Source organism: Oryctolagus cuniculus, chromosome 5 (assembly GCF_964237555.1).
Source record: "Oryctolagus cuniculus chromosome 5, mOryCun1.1, whole genome shotgun sequence".
Taxonomy (NCBI): Eukaryota; Metazoa; Chordata; class Mammalia; order Lagomorpha; family Leporidae; genus Oryctolagus; species Oryctolagus cuniculus.
In genome coordinates, this window is record NC_091436.1 from 47,502,850 (window position 1) to 47,508,849 (window position 6,000).

Here is a 6,000-nt window from a genome sequence, read left to right on the forward strand (position 1 = left end):
GATTTTTTTGAAAAAATAAACAAAATTGATACACTACTGGTGAAACTATCCAAAAAAGATGGAAAAAACCCAAATTAATAAAATCAGAGATGAAAAAGGAATGTAACAACAGATACACCGGAAATAAAAAGAATCATCAGAAATTACTACAAAGAGCTATATGCCAACAAATTGGGAAGATATAAGAAATGGATAGATTCCTAGAAACATACAATCTACCAAAATTGAGTCATGAATATACAGAGAAACTAAACAGCTGAATAGCCAAGATGGAAACTAAATCAGTAATACAGACCCTGCCAATAAAGAAAAGCCCAGGACAAGATGGCTTCACTACTGAATTCTATCAGGCATTTAAAGAAGAACTAATTCTGATTATTCTTAAGCAACTCAAAACAATTCAAAGGGAGGGAATCCTCCCAAACTCCTTCTATGAAGCCTGCATCATCTTATTACCAAAAGCTGAAAAAGATACACAGAGAAAGAGAACTATCATCCCTGATATCATCCCTAATGAACATAGATGCAAAAATCCTCAACAAAATCTTAGCTAATCAAATCCAGCAACACATCAGAAGGTTTATTCACTGGGACCAAGTGGGATTTATCACTGGTGTGCAAGAATGTTTCAACATAAGCAAATCCATCAATGTGACACACCACATTAACAAATTGAAGAGCAAAAACCGTAGGGTTATCTCAATAGAGGCATAGAAAGCATTTGATAAAATACAACATCCTTTCATGATTAAAACCTTAAGCAAGCTGGTTATAGAATGAACATTCCTCATTATAATCAAGGCAATATATGAAAAAACCCATGGCCAGTATCCTATTGAATGAGGAAAAGCTGTAACCATTCTCCCTAATATCCAGAGCACAACAAAGATGCCCACTTTCATCACTGGTATTTGATCTAGTCCTGGAAGCTTTAGCCAGAGCCATTAGGCAGGAAAAATAAATCAAATGGATACAAATTGGGAAGGAAGAAGTCAGACTATACCTATTTGCAGATGACATGATCCTATATATGGGGGATTCAAAAGACTCCCACTGAGAACCTATTGGAACTCATAAAAGAGTTTCTTAAATTGGCAGGACATAAAATCAACAGAGAAAAATCAATAACCTTCGTATAAACAGACAATGTCATGGCTGGGAAAGAACGTTTAAGATCAGTTCCATTCACAACAGCTCCAAAAAGAATCAAATACCTTGGAATAAATTTAACCAAGGATATAAAAAATCTCTACAATGATAAGTACAAAACACTGAAGAAATAAATAGAAGAAGACAACTTTTGCCCATTCAATAAATAGCTAGCTGTGGGTTTGCCATATACTGCCTTTATTGAGTTGAAGAATGTTCCTTCTATACCCAATTTTCTTAAAGTTTTTTTTATCATGAAAGGGTGTTGTATTTTATTAAAAGCTTCTTCTCATCCATTGATATAATCACATGGCTTTTTATTATTTTATAACACTTATTGATTTGTGTATGTTGAACCATCCCTGCTTAACAAGGATAAATCCCGGTTGGTACAAGTGAGATAAAAAAGGACAGGCGAATGATCTTTCTGATGTGGTGTTGTATTGGATTAGGTAGTATTTTTGAGGACTTCTGCACTTATGCTCATCAGGAGTATTGGTCTATAGTTCTCTTTCTTTTTTTCCCCTTTTATAAAATTTTATTTGAGTTATGCAAGTTTTATATATTTCATATATACAGGTTTAGTAACATAGTGGCACTTCCTCTCTCCCATCCCTCCTGCCCACGCTCCAATACTTCCTCCCACTCCCTCTTGAATTCTCACTCTTAATTTTTACAATGATGTATTTTCAGTATACTGAATGTTCATATAGTTAACCCTACTCTTAAGTAAAAGAGTTCAACAAACAATATGGAAAGAAAGAAAACAAAACAAAGCACTGTTCCTCAATGGAAGAGACATGGGCTATAAGCAATCATCGATTCTCAAAATGTCTATTTCACTCCAATAAATTATACTTCAGGTACTCTATTAAATAGTTAACTCAGATCATGGAAAACGTGATATCTGCTGCTGTTAGAGACATGCTAATATGCCTTCATCTTCACCACCTTCCAGTTATCTGTTGGAAAGCCTGGATGTGCACCTGCAAGGGAGCATTTCCTTAGTGCAGTTCCTTACCTGACTGCAATGGGGGAGATGCAGAGGAAAGAGAAACCGACTTTGGAGAGCCCTGATCTACTGAGGAAACAAAGGATGTGTATAAGACTGAGATACAAAATGACAAGTTTATAGCATCACCAGGGGCCAACAGTCTGGAACCTGAAACTCACACTCTTAAGTAAAACCTTCAAAGCCTCTCAGCCTGTGTTCAGCCTCAGAGTTCTTGCTGAGGACTGAGAAGTTCCTCTCTCATGTTACAGCTTCTTCTCATTTGAACCCTAATGGCCCATCCTGAAACACTCTGTCATTGGAGTAACTCACCACTTGGCTTCAAATCCGCCCTTCCTCAAATACTAAGGACATTCTGCTTATATCTAAAAAAAATGATGGTAAAATTAATATGGAAACTCAAGAGGCTCCAAATAGATAAAGCCATCTAAAACAACAACAACAACAAAAAGCAGGAAGCAACAGAATATCAGATTTTAAGACATACTACAATGCAGTTAAACAAAACAGCTTGGTACTGGCACAAAAATAGACATATATACCAATGGAACACAATAGAAATCCTAGAAGTTAATGCAAACATCTACAACCAACTAATTTTTGGCAAATGAGCTAAAATCAATGTCTAGAGAAGGGGCAGTGTCTCCAACGAATGGTGCTGCGAAAATTGGATCTCCACATACAGAAGTATGAAACAAGATCCCTAACTTATACCTTATACAAAATTCATCTCAAATGAACCAGTGATTTAAATCCACTACCTGATACCATCAAATTACTAGAGGAAATCATTGGGAAACTCTGAAACACATTGTCATAGGCAAAGGCTTCTTAGATAAAACCCCAGAAGCATAGGTAATAAAAGCAAACATGGACCATGGGATTACATAAAGCTAAGAAGATTCTGCACTGCAAAGGAAACACTCAATAATGCCAAAGAGGCAATCAACAGAATGAGAGAAAATATTTGCAACTATGTAACTTACAAAGATTAATATCCAGGATCTACAAAGAGCTCAATAAGATCAACAACAAAACAATCCAGTTAACAAGTGGGCAAAGGACATGAACAGGTATTTCCCAAAGGATGAAAATCAAATGGCCCCAAGACACATGTAGAAATATCAGGATTACTAGTTATCAGGGAACTGCAAATAAAAAGTACAATGAGGCTTCACCTTATCCCAATTAGAATGAGTATCATCCCAAAATCAAAAAAATAAATAAATAAATAGCTAGATAAATAAATAAGTAAATAAATCCTGGCAAGGATGTGGGGGAAATGGCATGCTAATCCACTGTTGGTGTGAATGTAAACTAGTATAACCATTATGAAAGACAATATGGAGATTCCTCAGAAATCTGAAAATAGATCTACCTTATGATCCAGCCATCCCACTCCTGGGAATTTACCCAAATTAAATGAAATCAGCACATTAAAGAGTTCTCTTTACCCCTATGCTCACTGCAGCTCAATTCACAATAACTAAGATGTGGAATCAACCCAAATGTCCACCAACTGATGCCTGGATAAAGAAAATGTGGTATATATGCATTGTGGAATACCACTGATCCATAAAAAAAGAATGATATCCTGTCTCCTGTAACAGAATGGATGCAAAAGGAAATGATTATGCTTTCAGAAATGAGCCAGTCCCAAAAAGACAAACAACATATAGTTTCTCTGATATATGGTAGTTAATACAGAATAAAAATGAGTAAGAATGAGACAGACATTTTGTGATATGATTGTTGTTTTCAACCCTTGTTTACACTCCGGTGGAACTGTAGTCTTCCTATTTTTCACTTGTTGAATATTATGGTTAGTGGAAAATTAAGCCTATGATTATAGAGGAGATTGAAACTGTGTCTTTGCAAAAATTAAAGAAAAATAAGAAAGCAATAAGGATTCAGGGAGGAAAAGCAGAAGAGAGAGAAGTATGATTATCATTGTAGAACTACACCTATGAAATACATGAAATCTGTTCTTTTTATGTTACTAAAATTTAAAAAATTGAAAAACTGTCTTACTACTATTAATAGAATACTTCAGTAGTACTCTAACTGAATGTACACATACGCATGTATAAGTGTGTAAGACTTGTGAAAAACTTTTAAGTTACTTAAGTTTTAAGTTTGTGTGCTTAAACAATATAGGTATCTCAGAGGGTATAGACTCAAAATCAACAAAATGGATCTCCTTCCCGGAGAAAGCCCTGCCTCCTCAACCCTGTGTTTCAGTGAGCAAACAGTACCAGCCTTCTTGGAAAAGCTTTTTTTTTTTTTTTTTAGCATTTTATCAACTCCTTTAAATCATTATTTATATACATCATGGAATATTAAAAACAGAACAAGACCTTGTCCTAATGAATTGTTATTTTTTGACCTTTCTATACAGAAAGAAAACTCCAGGGTTTATTTCGAATATTAGTGGAAATTCTTGTGTTGATATTAAATCAAATACTTTACCATCCATGTTCACTTGACTAAAATGGAATTAGCTTATTGGTTTTTCTCAAATGTCAATATTTGCTTTGGCTAAATAATGTTAATAGGGAACATTACATATTCCATGCAGCACAGAGAAAAATTACTTCTCATTGACCCAGAAAATGTCCCTTGCAATTGAGCCTGAAGGAGAAAGAAAATGGAATGAAAGTCTTTGAAATGAAAACCCTGTCCTTTTCTCAAATCCATGTTTAATTAAAATTACATCAATAATTCTGAAAATGACTTGCATGTTCATAGAACATAGTTACCTTCTTTGATTCTAAGGTCAAATACTTACTGCTAACAACCTGGTGCCTCTGAGGGAGGCTTGGCCCCCCTGCCAAACTGTACTGCTTCTCCCATGGGGGTGGATCCATCACTACTGTAAAACTCCTAGGGGAGGATGCACCACCACAGAGCCACTGGTTGCTCAGCAACAGCCCCTTATGACTGCTCCGTGGGACTGCTAGGCAACAGGGCTGAGTCTGACCCAGCTGTTCCCTGCATACTCCCAGTTCAATGCCTCTCAAGAAGCCAGGTTAACAGGAGGTGAGGAGGCCTAAGTGACTACTTACATAATCTATATACACACTGCTCAAAATGCTCTCCAATTATCACTAAATAAAAATCAGAGAAAAGCTAGTTCCTACCTTGAAGGATACCCTTGAATAAATCCTTGATTTAAACTCTATCTGTGGAGCTTTAGAGAGGCTGACACAAAAACTAAAACATCAGAACCAAAATCTGTGAGAAAAAGAAGCCTAAGTACTAACAAAATAAAATAAAATAAAATGAAGAAGGCCATTCTATTTTAAACCACACTTACAGTATGAATTTCAAAGCTCTTTCACAATTTCAAAGAATTTTGCTATTTAAATATTTTCATACATGAAAAAGTGAACTTAAGAGTTTAAGAGTTATGCCGGTGCTGTGGCTCACTAGGCTAATCCTCCGCCTTGCGGTGCCGGCACACCAGGTTCTAGTCCCGGTCGGGGCGCCGGATTCTTTCCCAGTTGCCCCTCTTCCAGGCCAGCTCTCTGCTGTGGCCTGGGAGTGCAGTGGAGGATGGCCCAAGTGCTTGGGCCCTGCACCCCATGGGAGACCAGGATAAGTACCTGGCTCCTGCCATCAGATCAGCAGCGCGCCGGCTGCAGCAGCCATTGGAGGGTGAACCAACGGCAAAGGAAGACCTTTCTCTCTGTCTCTCTCTCTCTCTCACTGTCCACTCTGCCTGTCAAAAAAAAAAAGAGTTTAAGAGTTAAATCATATTACTCTTATGGCAAATGTTTTCCTACAGTATTTGAACACACAACTCTATTTAAATACAGCAATTTCTAGGTAGGACCTGC

General features: G+C 36.8%; 1 protein-coding gene across 12 annotated transcripts in view; it reads right to left on the reverse strand.

The window, feature by feature from the left end:
• The window catches only part of PKIB (cAMP-dependent protein kinase inhibitor beta), a 136,743-nt gene extending 131,637 nt beyond the window's left edge, over positions 1-5,106 (reverse strand). For all 12 annotated transcript variants that reach the window (XR_011388544.1, XR_011388545.1, XM_008263451.4 and 9 more), the window contains exon 1: positions 4,950-5,106. The gene's annotated coding sequence lies outside the window, so the exon portion shown is untranslated. The remainder of the gene's footprint in view (positions 1-4,949) is intronic.
• Positions 5,107-6,000: the final 894 nt, after the last annotated feature.